The sequence below is a fragment of the Camelus bactrianus genome, chromosome 25 (genome assembly GCF_048773025.1).
Source record: "Camelus bactrianus isolate YW-2024 breed Bactrian camel chromosome 25, ASM4877302v1, whole genome shotgun sequence".
Taxonomy (NCBI): domain Eukaryota; kingdom Metazoa; phylum Chordata; class Mammalia; order Artiodactyla; family Camelidae; genus Camelus; species Camelus bactrianus.
Genome location: NC_133563.1, coordinates 40,775,576 through 40,789,777, shown reverse-complemented (window position 1 = coordinate 40,789,777; position 14,202 = coordinate 40,775,576). Strand labels below are relative to the sequence as shown.

At 45.0% G+C, this 14,202-nt stretch overlaps 1 protein-coding gene across 10 annotated transcripts in view; it reads right to left on the bottom strand.

Moving 5' to 3' along the window:
* LOC141575060 (trafficking protein particle complex subunit 9-like) overlaps positions 1-14,202 on the bottom strand; it is a 144,816-nt gene that overhangs the window by 54,970 nt on the left and 75,644 nt on the right. For all 10 annotated transcript variants that reach the window (XM_074353234.1, XM_074353236.1, XM_074353230.1 and 7 more), the window contains 2 exons: positions 5,812-6,701; positions 1,154-1,723 (listed from right to left, as the gene is read on the bottom strand). The gene's annotated coding sequence lies outside the window, so the exon portion shown is untranslated. The remainder of the gene's footprint in view (positions 1-1,153; positions 1,724-5,811; positions 6,702-14,202) is intronic.

Here is a 14,202-nt window from a genome sequence, read left to right as displayed (position 1 = left end):
AAGTTCAAGAATCACAGAATACCGCCTCCACAGTGGGCCCGGCAGCACGTGCCAGGTCGCCCGACCATCACCTGTGGGACCGCCATGAGCCCTCTCCAGACTCAAGGCCCGAGGCCGTAGGCCGGGGGTACACAGATTCCCTCACTCTCCCCAGCAAAGGGGGACCACCTCTCGGCCAAGGCATCTCACCCTCTCCTGCCCGAGGGACAGCACAATAGATACACGGGGAAACAGAGCAGAAGTTGGGGGGTTAGGCAGCCCAGAAGAGCTCGTCTGTAATTCCGAGGCAAAGTGGGGCCGTTGACTTAATCACAGGGACAAAGTGAGGATGATCATTTCTCTGCTCTTTCCCATACACCGTGATACGCCTTTCCCTGCATAAGGAGTTCATTCGGAGGTCCCTGGCGGTGTTTCTGATGTCCTAACATGGCATGCTGGCTGTCGGGCAGGAAGAGAGGGCCTGAGCCGAACAGGTGCTGAGCCTGGGAGGCAGGAGACACTGGCTCCAAGCCAGCTCAACCAGCGTCTCGTTCTGCCTCTCGGGATTCAGCATCTCATCTATAAGCAAAGGGATGAGACTGTCCCAGGAAAGGCTGCCCAACAGAAATGAAATGAGAGCCATGTAAAGAAAGTTTCCCAGTTGCCACATTTAAAACGGTAAACAAAGAAACAAACCAACAAACAAAAAACAAGTACTAGAAACTGATTTTAAGAACATATCTTACATAATCTACTGTATGTAAAATACTATCATTTTGACATGTAATCAATAGAGGAAGTAACAAGATAGTTTATATGCTTTTAGTAGACAAGCCTCAGCGTCTCATGTGCATTTGAACTACAGCACATCTCAGCTCAGACCAGCCTCCTCCCCAGTGCTCCTAGCATCACTGGCTGTGGCTACTCTATTGAACAGCAACTCCAGGGGTCCCACCAGGATCCTGGCTGAAAAGCAGGAGTAAGTGCTCTAACACTATCACTAAAAGGATCTCTCTGAAACAAAGGCGGATTCACTTTTAAATGTCTGTAAACTGGCGGGCTGCACCTCCCTCCACCCTTGGATACAAGACAGTCCTATTCCGTGCTGATCCCTTTCTGGATGGAAAGAAACCCGGCACACAGCCAGGGTGAACTGGCCTCCAGGTAAACTTACCTTCTGTCTGTGTCCAGTCCCATGAAGTCCTCCTTCTCAAACGGCATGCAGAGGAGTGGGATCTTGTCCCCAGACTTGTCAGGGGCCCCATCCAGCCACTTGGACTTGAGCAAGATGAAGAGTGACTCAGTGAAGTCCTCGATCCTCTTCACCACCCTGCAGTCCTCGTAGATTGAAGGCCACGTCGTTGCGCGGCTGCTTGGCTACCTCCCCATGCAGCACAAAGACAAATAGTTGAGAGTCATTAAATGTGGTGCCATACAGCTCCTCTGCACGTGGAGCTTCTCGAAGGCCTTGGCCGAGAGGCAGTCGGTAATGGTGACAAGGCCCACGACCTTGCAGTGGGTCTGGAAGCCGCTCCATCCATTCTTGGGCACATAGTGGTGCCTGTAGTGCATACAGAGTGCGCCCTGGGAGCTGCACGGGCTGATCTGGCTCACCAAGGAGATTCGCTTATAGATGCAAAAGAAATTCTCCTCTGAGATGATCCCCACTGGTTTGACCACCATGGGAAGAGTCTCATAGTCTTCAGCACACTGCACGTAGTCAGGGATGCTCATGTTGCAGGCCCTGCCGAGAGGGGAGAGGAGATCGAGGTAAATATTGTGCTGTGGGCTGCGGGTGCCTCTGGGTTGCGGTGACCTGGTGTGTACCAGCCAGAAGGCAGGGGAAGCCCAAGCAAATCCAGGGGTACAGTTTGTCCTTCAGAGCCTGCACATGTCTACCGTAGCCCGGATCACTTTACCCAGCTTTTGGTCTAGGCTTCCTGCCCCTGCAGAGAAGGGTCATTTCTTGTTTTCTGTTTCAAAGCACCTAGCAAGGCCCTGATGCAAAGTCACTGCTCAAAAATGCGGAATAAAGAAATGAAAAAAGGAACTGCTTTCCGCAACCCCCTTCAGCAGAATATAAAGAAAAGGACAACAGTAGGAGCAAAGGATCTGGATTTCAATTCCAATTTATTTGAACCCCTAAGCTGCAGAATAATGGATAAGAAAACTTGCCTTGGGGAGGAGGGTACAGTTCAGTGGTAGAGCACGTGCTTAACATGTACGAGGTCCCAGTACCTCATTTTAATAAATGAAACAAATAAATAAACCTAATTACCCTCCTCAAAAAATACTTTTTAATTCAAAATTCAAAAAACACCTTGCAATTGACACAACATTGTAAACTTCACTATACTTCAATTAAAAAAAAAAATCCTTGCCTTACAAGAATATATCTGGATTTCTGAAGTTTGCAAATGTAAAATGCCTAGGGTACCACCTGCATAAAAAGGGGTGACTACAAATTTACTATCCCTCCTTTATGAGCTATATTTCCTTCGGGGGGGGGGTTATAACCTCTCAGAGCTAATTTTCTCAGATTTAAAAAAAAGTAAATATTACCTGATTCTCAGTACTGCTGAAGAATCAGATAACCCTATGAAAGCATCTGACCCACAGAGTTTACTCAATAAATGTTTGTTGAATGAATGAATAAACAAGCAAAATGAATGCTGCTCCCTGCCACAGACCATCATAATGGTGCTGCTTGGAAATCCCAAGCCCATGTTCCACCCGTCTCTACACTAACCATGTGGGTGACCTGGGCAGGCGTGTGTGCTTCTCTAAGCCCCAGTTTAATCGTGAATAGAAATGATGGCAATAACACAAACCTCAAATTGTTAGTGAGTCAGTAATGAATCGTACCCCAACTTTGCAAGATGGAACCATTAAGGAAAACTGGGAAAAGGGTCCATAGGCCCTCTCCATATTATCTCTTACAACTACATGGGAATCTACATTATATCTCAAAATAAAATTTCTTCTTTTTTAAAGAAGCTATTGAGGTTAAATGTGCTCACTGTCTCAAAAAAGGAACACACAGAAAAAATAGGACAATGCCCAGCACATGAGATACACTCAGTTAACATTCCCACTGAACCCACTGGTCCCTCCAACTTCAGAGCAAGAGGATGGGTCCTCGTGGCAAGAGGCCACTGCACCTGAAGCTAACAAAGCTAAAGGTGCTCACTTCCAAGAGCCCCTGTCACCACTGCTGTTCTAATTTTCTATTTGTATTTTTTTTCTCTTTATTAAATAGAAACTCCCAATTGCATAGCCTTCACCTGACTAGACATCATGATGGCAGCCCTTCAAAACCTGACCACAGAGATCATGATGGCAGCCCTTCTTGGTGAAACAATAAAATGAAAAGCCATTTCCACAAGACCTCTGTGTAAATCTACTAGGGAACTTCATCCTGGACTGAGGAAGAGGACTAGGGAGGAGGGGGCAATCTGGGGCACAGAGAACTATGGGCCACCTGTCCCACAATGGACTTTAGACTCAACCATCACCCTCCAGGAAATTTAAAATACACAGCGACATAGTGCTATGGGCAAGATGTTTTTTTTTTTTAAATCCCTGAATCCCTTGCAGGTCTTGTTTCTACTGAGACACAAATAGATTATGTGTATAATGTTTCACAAAAGCCTTAAAATATTATCACCTCAAATTGACACATCAAGAAACTGAGGTAGAGAGGTTTGTCACATTGTGCAAGATTAAAGAGAGGCCACGACAGACACCATATTTAAATCCAAGCCCCTGCTCCAGTGCTCACACTAGAAAGTGTGACATACTGCCCCTTTTCTGCCCTCTCCCTGCAATAAATCTCTGAAGAGTATTTTCTGTGCCACCTGGAATCACAATCACATCAATTTCCCAAAAGAGCTATGTCACTCCTTGCAGGACGTAACAAAATCTAAAGTGTTGGGATGGGAGGAGAGATTTGCATTTTCTGTTTCTCAAAGGAAACATGGCTTTAAAAGAAACTGAAAAGCACTTATCTAGTCTAAGCCCTCATTGTGCAGAGAAAGAAACGGAGGGTCAGAAGAGATGAGGAAAGGGCCTTATTAACAAATATTGCCTCAGCGCAGCACCAAGCCAGCCCTGGGCACTGCTGGGGGAGGATCTGGGAGGCCCAGGAGAATGAGTGTTAGAAAACGGAAAGAGAAGAAGCATACAAGGCCCTGTCTCTACACCACCATACCATGAAATTCCACCAAATTACCCAGTATGGAGGCAGCCAATAATAAGGTGGGGTAAACAGGTTACAGAAACCTGGAAGTCTCAACCATAGTGGAAATTCCAACATTTACTATGTTTTTATTCCCAGTTCAAGCATCAACTCAGTGGGCACTCTGTACCAGGGACTACACTGGGCCTGGAGTTCTCCCAAATACAGATCTCTATTACCACGTGTGCAAACCACATAAAGGCCACCAGAAGAAAAGCGCTCACAGATAACATGGAATTACTGAAACTGAAAGCAGCCAAAGAGCATATATTACTAGGAAAAACGGTGCTGCTAGAAATGGACTCATGGACATAGAAAGCAAACTGTGCTTAGTAGGCAGGAAAGGGGAGATTAACAGATACATATTAATAAATATAAAATAAATGACAAGGACCTACTATATAGCACAGGGAACTATATTCAATTTCTTGTAATGATTTCTACTAAAAACAATCTAAAACATATGTATATACATATGCATATGTTTATAACTGAATCTCTGCTGTACACCTGAAACTAACATTGTAAATTGACTACACTTCAATAAAAAATAAATTAAAAAATAAGTAAAAATAAAAGCAACGCCATTAAGAAAAAAAAAAAAAAGAATACTGTAATCCCCTTAGCTGTAGGTGCTGGAGAATACTGGTTGCAAGCACCAAGTCCACTGGATCACTCCAGCACTGGCTGTCACTCTTTCTGACCATCAGAGAGTCACTTGGCTTCACTGAGGTTACTTTTCTCTTCTGTGAAAGGCTACAGTAGCAACTAACGATGTATAGAATCTCATCATTCACAAGCCCAACAATTGGTGAGGACTTCCCATGGGCCAGGCTCTGGAGAGATGAAAAGATACGGTCCCAGATATATTCATGGGTAGAAGAAATTTATGCCATAAAGACATTAATTCTTCCTGTTTTGATACACACATTCATTGCAATTCTGATTAGAATTCCTACCAGATATTTCATGGAATGTAACAAGTTAATTTATGGTCAGGAATAGGCAAGAAACTTCTTTAGAAACACCACTGGGGAGGGGTGGGTATGTCACTCATTTCCACTGGTCTTTCTGATGTGACGAAAATGTTCTGGAATAATAATTGTTGCACAACTGTGAATATGCTAAAAGTTGCTGAATTGTACCATTTAAATGGATGGACTTCATGGTGTGTGAACAATATCACAAAAAAGCTGTTATATGAAAAAATATTCCTTGACAATTATTTTTCCCTCTATACTACTAGTCTGCCCCCACGATTTAAGAAAAACAAAAAACCAAAACAAACCAAACTGCCAGGAGCTCTTTAGGACTGCCATATCCCTGGGTCTCCAACGCCTCTGGTGGTGCTGTTCCTGTTAACGCACCCTAGCTGGGCTGGGCTAGTTAGGGACTGTAACTATCTTTTTAAAATCGACGGTTACACGTTTCACCCTGGGAGTGGGAAGGAAGGAGCATGTCACAGCCTCATGCCTTCAGCTCATTTTTAACTGAACCAAGCCCTGCTTTCAACACTGAAATCCCTGGCACTATAAAAACACGTGACATCAACAAGCACCGCCATCATAACACCTGAAAGTGTTCAAGGTACTTACCTGGGGCAGAAACACTGAGGGAGGAGACAGAAGCTCACTCAGCACTGAGGATCCACTTTCCCGACACCACCAGAAGCTGGGCTTTACAGCCGGAGGCTCTCAGCCCAGGGAGCAGCGCCCACGCCGCTGAGCTTGTCCTCAGGGAGCAGGAAAGGAAGAGCAGGGCAGCCCCGCGGTCGCGGGGCAGGGAAAGCTGGGGGGGGGTCTGGTGGAAACTCGGGCTGCAGCCCCGCTCGGAGGCCAGCCCCAGCCCCAGCCGCCCGCCCCCGTTCGGGTCCGCAGACCCCGCCCGCTCGGGACACAGCCCGCCCAGGGGCGGGGACGGGCCGGCGGCCGAGGAGAGGCAGCCGGGGAGGAGAGGACTCACGGGCGGGAGAGGGGAAGGGGACGCCAGCCGCGGACTGAGGGGAGCCCGGCTGGGTGAGAGGCTGCAGGTGCACACCTGGCCATGGACAGGTGTGGCCGGGGCGCCGGGGTAGGTGGCGCGGGCAGAGGGGTCTGGCCAGAGCAATTCAGCTGAACACAGGCTGACTGGCGCCCTGGGGGGCTGTGACATGCCGACCGCCCTCCCGCAGCCGCCTGACCCCGTTCCCAGGAGCCCCCCACCTTGCACTTCCACAGCCAGAGGCTCCGGCCCCGGGCAGGAGCTAAAGGCCTACCGGTCGACAGAGCTGAGAAGCCTTTGGGGCCGATCCGCGGCTCGGAGCTGGAGCTTCCAAACCGCGGTCCAGCTGGCACCGACTGCCCATGCGCAGGAGGGCCAGCGATCCACTCTGGGTTCTGCGAGAGAAGGTGGGGCAGCGAGGGAGGGAGAAGATGGGAGGGGGAGGAGAGGAGGGGAAAAGTGGAGGGAGACAGATGGACAGGAAGAGCAGAGAAAAGGGATGGATCTGGAGAAGGGAGGGTCATAGCAGAGATGGAGAGAAAAAGCTTTACCTCTGGGGGCACCCCGAAGGAGGCGGCAGTCCTGCCTCTGTACCATTCTGTTACCCTTCAAGGCCCGCAGCTCATGTTTTACCTCTCTGATCCAGCCCTCCATCCGATGCTTCTGCAGAACCCCTATGGGTATCACAACCGTTGCCCCCACGCGGAGCTGGGTTTTCTGTTGTTCTGGGAACCAAGCACCCGCCGGTGTTGTCGCTCAGAACTACCTTGGGAAGAGTACCTGTTCCCCTTTTACACACTGGGAAACAGGCAGGCATGATCTCTGCCTTAGTTCCACTCTCCCAGGTGTTGGGCTGGCGGGGAGCGGGGTGGTACAAGATCAGAGCCCCAGACAGAGCAGACTGCCTGAGTGTTGGTGCACAGTCCCCATCCCTCCTGGGTAAACCACACCCCACCCTAGTGGAACCATCAAGGGCTCACAGTAGTTCCCTGGGTGTGGGAGAGCTATCCTCATGTAAAGGAAAAGCCCAGCTGGGCTAACAAGCTAAGTCACAAATCTAAGTGTGATAAGTGTCGGTTTACTGATCTAAATTCTGCCGGGCTAACTCGTAAATCTGAAGTTTAGTGTCAGTTTACTGGGCTAACAAGCTAACTCATAAATCCAACCTCAACAGGTGTCAGTAACGTGATCTATTACAAGTTGATAAGCTCCAGTGTACTGATTCCTTGCTTTTTGTTGTTTGAGCCTTATTGGCTAATACCCCTTACTTGTAATTAACCCTTTAAAACCTCATGTGCATGTCTTGGAGGTGCTCTGAACTTCGGAGCAGAAGCCCCTCTGAGCCCGCCGGCATAATAAATCTGAGTACTCCAACCCTCCCAGTGGTGCTTGTTTCTTGGCTGGCCTGTTGTTTCCATAACACTCAGTTCCAGTGCCCAGCTTGCTAGGTAGATAGGAGTGTTACCGAGTCCAAATTCATTCTCCTCAGTGCAGGACAGGCCAATAAGTTGGGAGACCAGGTTTTGGGGCAAGGAATAGCAAGTCTTTGTAGACCTAGATGGCAAACTAACGTCCTGGGAAACCATCTCCCCAAGTCAGAATTCAGGCTCCTTTCCTACAAGCTTGGTTTTTGCAATCTTCCTGGTGTAGGAATTCCTTCTTGTTAGAATCCTTTGTTCTTGCAGCTATCTGCCTGGGTCAAATCTCTGTAATCCTCCAACAAAAGAAACGTTATTTTCTATTCTGTAATTTGTTATCTTTTTATGAATGAAAAAGTGTTAAATATCCTTAAAGGTCAGAGCCTTCAGAATAGGCTCTCCTGTATATTTCAGGCTCTAAGCAACATTGTTTTACAAGCAAGATGAAGCCTAGGAGACAGAGCATAGGGTTAAAGTCAAATGAAAAGATCTAATATGCAGTCAGATTTGTTCTGTTCTATTACCCGGGCAGAAGCCACTTGAGGATTTAAATCCTTTTAAGTTAAAAATAACTAAAACTTTAAAGGAATTTACATACATAATTGGGAATGTGCATACCATATCTGGAAAAGCATCCAAAGGATAGTAAACAGTGGCATCTCCAGGGAGGGCTGGAAGAACAGAGGATGAGTGTAAACTTCTTTCACTTGTGTATTTTTGTGCTCTGTTTGAATTTTTTTAACCATTTGCATGTATTTCTTTTTCAGTTAAAAAAAAGTGTGTAATGGAGCAATGGAGTAATTAGCTCAGCAAATACAGCAGCCATGGAATCACTGAGTCATCACTTTTGACTTAAGCCAGGAAGCATTTATTGACTCTCTCCAATGTGCCCAGTGCTGTTTTAAGACTTCTTTTATTATTATTATTATTTATTATTATTACTATTATTATTGTTGTTGTTATTTTTATTTTATGAAATAATAACAAGGTATCCCCCACCCCTGCCCATGGCTGGTGGAAAACCAACTGAGTTTTTATTGAGTTGTTTTCCAAGGAATAGAGATGAGTTATAAACTGAACACATCTTCAGGGCAAAACAGGCGGAGTGGTTTTACAGCACGCCAGACAGCTATGAAGGGTTTTCAATAAAGGTGCCCAGAGGCTGAGAGAGAAAGCCTCCAGGGCCCTACAAAAAGCTGCCCAAACTGCCTTCTCCATGGCACTACTGAAATAGGAAAGAACAAATCTGACTCCATATTTGATCTGTTCCTTTGACTTTAAGAAAACCACGTTAATACGCTCCGGTCTTTTCATGGGTTATGATGTCACAGAGGAGACGGACAGGTCAACAAGGGACCACTCTGCCGTGATCACTGAGCCGGGGAACGGGATGGGCGGCAAGATGTATGACGCAGCCATAGCTGTGCCCGTGCTTCTAGGCAGGTAACTAAAGTCGCCTCGACAAGGTGTCAAACACGTCTGCCCACGTCCTCATCACCTGACATGTATTAAAGAGAAATGGAAACCTATAAAAGGCCAATACCCTCGGTGGGTACACCGTCCAAAGAGCAAAGTCACAGTTTGACAACTGGCCATCCCAGTTCCCTGGGATTCATTCTTGGAGAACCTTAGAAACCACTCCTCTGTCCTTAAGAAGTGCTGCATATTTGTCCTATCTTTGGCTCAGGGATGGAGCATGTTCAAGTGAACTTTAATGTCTGCACAGACTTGACTGTCTTTCTCCAGTTTCACTTGTCCATTCTAAAGAGGCCTGAGCTAAGTCCATCCTCCGTAAGATCTATTCCCTCCAGTGACAGCTCATTGAGCCTGCAATTAAAAGCCAACTGAACAAGACTGTCTGTCCTCAGCTAAAAAGTTCACCCACCCTTCACTGCTTTCTTAATCTCCTCTCCTGGCTAATTGCAACAGACTAACACCTCCCTCTACCAAGCTCCCCAACTATGTCAGTTTTTCTCCCCAAAGAGAAAGTAAGGTCCATAAATGAGGAGTCAACTCCATAGTCACCTCTGAATTCCTAGCATATAGTAATGTTAATAAATAGAACTATGATTATGGCTTCTTTCCTTTAAAACATTTCCGGTTATTTGAATGAGACCTTGGAAGAGAGGTGTTTGCCGTCCAGTATCTTGATCCACAAGACTCTGGAGGCCTTTTTCGGAATGGCTGCTCACTGATTCATTCAAGCCACAGCTTCTCATTCCAGGAGTAGCTGTGCTTCTCTGCCAGGAGTTTGTGGTCACTCTCATGCCAGAAGAGCTTTAAACTATATCCTTACTTTGGATTTGTTATTTTTCCCCTCTTCTAACAAAATTGAATTTCCTTAATGTCTTGCCATGAGGAATTTTTTTTTCCTAGTTCACCCTTTAGTAAACCATGCTTCTCGGGATGGGCTTGGCCTTACATATGATCAGTTATCCAACTCCCAGTGTGAGAGGCTTCGGGCTCACCTCCTGCCCTACTGTCAAGGCAACTGAAACTCAGTACAGGAGCCAACAGGCACCCCAGGGCTTCTAAGGCTCATGTATCACCCAGAATCCCTGCTTTCTGGTTTGTCTTGGCTTCTGAGGATTTCCCCTCACTTTCTTGACAATTAGCTGTGCAGCTTGAAAGATGAGGAAGGAAGGTTTTATTTCTTAATCCACATTTTAAGAAACTTGTGTAATGAAGGTTTTCACAAGTTTCTACAACCCTCCATTGCCGAGACAGAAAACACACTAGATATTTTCTAAGTTTAGCTATCATGTGTTTTTTTTTTTCTTTTGTTTTCTTAACTGCAAACAGACATCTTTTAATTAAAAAAAATAAGGCCCCAAATAGGATAGAGAAAGGGCATACAAAATTAAAGGGCAAAGACAGAAAAATGATAAATACTCTACAAGGTTAATATAATACTTACTCTGTGGATCAGATCAGCAATTCTCAGTAACAGCTAATTGAAATATGACCATGAGGTTAAAGGTCTCTCTTGTCAGGAGATGGCTAACAGAAAATAGAATTAAATCAACAAACTAAAATTCTAAGTCTGGCGAGGTACAGAAGGCTACCAGCAAAATGTGTCATCTTCTGGAAAGGAGGGAGGCTCACCAGCTCTTTACTGTGGAGCCTGAGCCCAGAGGAGGTCGGTGACGTGAGCTCTGTAAGTACCCAATTAGCAAAGTGGGTGATGAATAAAGAGACGTGAGCTTTGATGACAGAGATGATACTACTATTCACTTGTCCTGTAAAGTATGTCTTCACGTTCAGTGATCAATACCTCGGCGTCCTCAGGGATTAAGATTATAGGAAAATTCACAGCCTGGGCCCAGACCTCCTCTTTGAGCTCGTGACACTGCACTTAGATGTCTCAAGGGCAACTCCAACTCCACCTGCAAAGAGCTGACTTCACGGTGCTCCTCCCATAGCCGTCCTGCCCAGGGCCCCTGGTCGGGGGGCAAGGTCTCTCTGCCTCTCCCAGCTCAGGCCCATCACTCACAGATGTGACTGGACCCCTCCTTCAGGGCCCAGATTTCCTCAGTCACCGAGTCCCACCACCCACACCTGTCCTACCAGATACTCACTGGCACTCACTCAGCACTGAATCTGTGCTGGGTACCATGCTGCACACTGTGCACACGTTATCTCACTGGATCTCCACAGCAGTCCTGGGAGGTCGGTACATCACTGCTTTTATTGATTAGATAAATTGTTTCTCTTCCTTGAGTGCATCATCCAAAGTGACATGGCTACTGAGCCACAAAACTGGGACTGAAAACCACTTGAAAATTCTACACTCCTACACCTGGCAGCCACCCTAATCTGACTCATCACATCACCTCCTGCTGAGCCTTCTAAATGTTTCTAAGCATTCTACAAGACAAAAGTGATCTACGAGAGCACCCCACTCCCCTACTTAAAATCTGTCAATGACGGTCCACTGCCCTTAGGAGAAAGCCCCACCGGGCCTGAGCACAGCCCAATGGCCCGGCATCCGCGTTCCCTGCGCGGCCTCGCCGCCTCACCCACCACGCAGCTCTACACTGGCCGTGTCCAGGACAGGGATGCTGACTCCGTACAACCCGGGGCTCGTCTCAATCGAACAATGATCACCCTCTTCAGTGTCCACCCTCTTCACTGCTGACTCTCAGAAAAATGTTTTCTCAGGATGAATCAATATCTTTTTCCTTACAACTTCCCGTCATTGATAATGAGCTCCACCCAAAAGAGAGAAGACTTAATTCTCAGTCTCCTTATCTGTAAAGTGAGAATAACAAGGAAATATGTGAGGTTTTAAGAGAAATAATATTCATGTGAGGCTGAGGGACAATTCCCAACATACAGTAAGCACTCAATATGTGCTTACTTAATATTAATAAGAATATAATGCATTCCAGCAACCTTAACTCAATGTTTTATGGCTATGTCCAACAGACTACGGACACATTGTTGGACGAACCGCTTTGAGCAGATCAGCACAAGCATACTGGGAAAGGTAAGCGCTGACTCCGGTTACAGCTGCAGCCACCCAGCACTACGGGGCGGGGGCAGTTTCTCAGACTATTACATGTTGCTTGAGCATTTAATTGTCACTAATGAATAAAGACAGGTGTTCTTTAGTCAAAGCTCCTGAAACATAAATCTTCAAAGGTTGATGCAAATTAGATTTCAAGTACAACACTCTTTCTAGAAATTATTTGATAATAGTCTTAGCTCCTCTGCACATCAAAAGAGCATGTTCTTAATCTATCTGACTACACCAAAAGTGTTGTTTAAAAGAAATTAAGATGAAGCCATCCTAAATAAGCTCTCAGTATCATCTGCACAAAGCCCCACCCAAGGGTCTCATTTCTCACTTCCACATAGTTGTTCAGGTAGCTTAACCTGGGTCTTTGTTTCTTATAACACGGGGGTGGGAAGAGTTGTGGATAGATTTATGTAGCAAATATAAACCTAAGGTATTTGCTGTGTAGGAATCCTAGAAATAAACAAATTGATATATAGTCCTACCCTCAAGAAGCTCAGCCTTTCCATTTACAACAGCATTAAAAATAAAATGAGAGATACATTTAACAAAAATTTACAAGATTTGTACATTGAATATTTTGAAGTATCACCAAAAAATTTTAAAAGATCTACATATATGGAAGACATCCCATGTTGATGGAATGGTAGACAATATTGTTAAAAATGTTAAGACTCCCCAAAGTGATTTACAAATTCAGTGGTATCCCTATCAAAATTCCAGCTGACTTCTTTGCAAAAATTGAAAAACGTATCCCAAAATTCATATGGAAGTGCAAGGGGCCCAGGACAGCCAAAGCAATCTTGAAGAAGCAGAGCAAAGTGGGAGGACTCACTTTAAAAGGTACTAAAAAGCTATAGTACTAAGTCAGTATGGTACTGGCATAAGTTTGGATAAATAAATCTATGAGACACAATAAAATCCCAGGGGGAAAAATCTTACATTTACAGTCAGTTTTCCACAAGGGTGCCAACAACACTCCATGGAAAGAATAGTCTATTCAACAAATGGTGCAGGGAAAGCTGGGTATCTGCAGGCAAAAGAATGAATCTGGAATCTGGACCCCCATATTTTATATAACAAATAAAAATTAATTCAAAATGGATCACAGACAGAAACGTAAAAACTAAACCTATAATCTTTCTAAAAGAAGACACAGTATAAATCTTTGTGGTCCTAGGATAGGCTTTGGTTTCCTAGATACAATACGAAGAGCACAAGTGATAGAAGAAAAAAGCAGATAAACTGGACTTCATCAAAATTAAAACCTTTTTGTTACAGAGGACATCATCAAGAAAGGGAAATGACAGGGGAAGGGGGTATCTCAACTGATAGAGTGCGTGCTTAGCAAGAAAAATAAAATAAATCAATACATCTAATTACCTCACCTGTAAAGAAATTGTTTTAATGTTTAAAAGAACTAAAGTGAAAGCACAATCTGCAGAATAGGAGAAAAATTTTACAAAGCATGTATCTAATAAGAGACTAGAATTCAGGATATATAACAAATGCTTACACCTGAACAATACAAAGAAAATCGACTAAATTTTTAAATTTTCCAAGGATTTAAAAAAATACACAAATGGCCAATAAGCATATGAAAAGAAGCTCAGCATCAGTAGCCAAATCAAAATGAAAATGAGATCTTATTTTACACCCACCAGGATGGTTATAATCAAAACATGCACAATAACAAGTGTTGTTCAGGAGGCAGAGATACCTCATATGCGGCCAGTGGAAAGAGACAATGGTGCAGCTTCTTTGCAGAAGTCTGTTGTTTCCTCAAAAGGTTAGAGTTATATGGCTCAGCAATTTCACTCCTACATGTAGAGTCATCCCTTAGTATCCTCGGGGGGTTGGTTTCAGGAACCCCCCATCCTGGATTCCATAATCCAAGGATGTTCGAGTCCCTTTACAATCAGCCATCTGGATCCATGAAGTGGAAACTACAGATATGGTGGGCCAACTGTACAGCCAACAGAATGAAAACATATTCTCACAAAAACTTGCACATCAATATTCATGGCAGTATCATTCAGAGTAGCCAAAGGTTACAATTTGTTTATCCG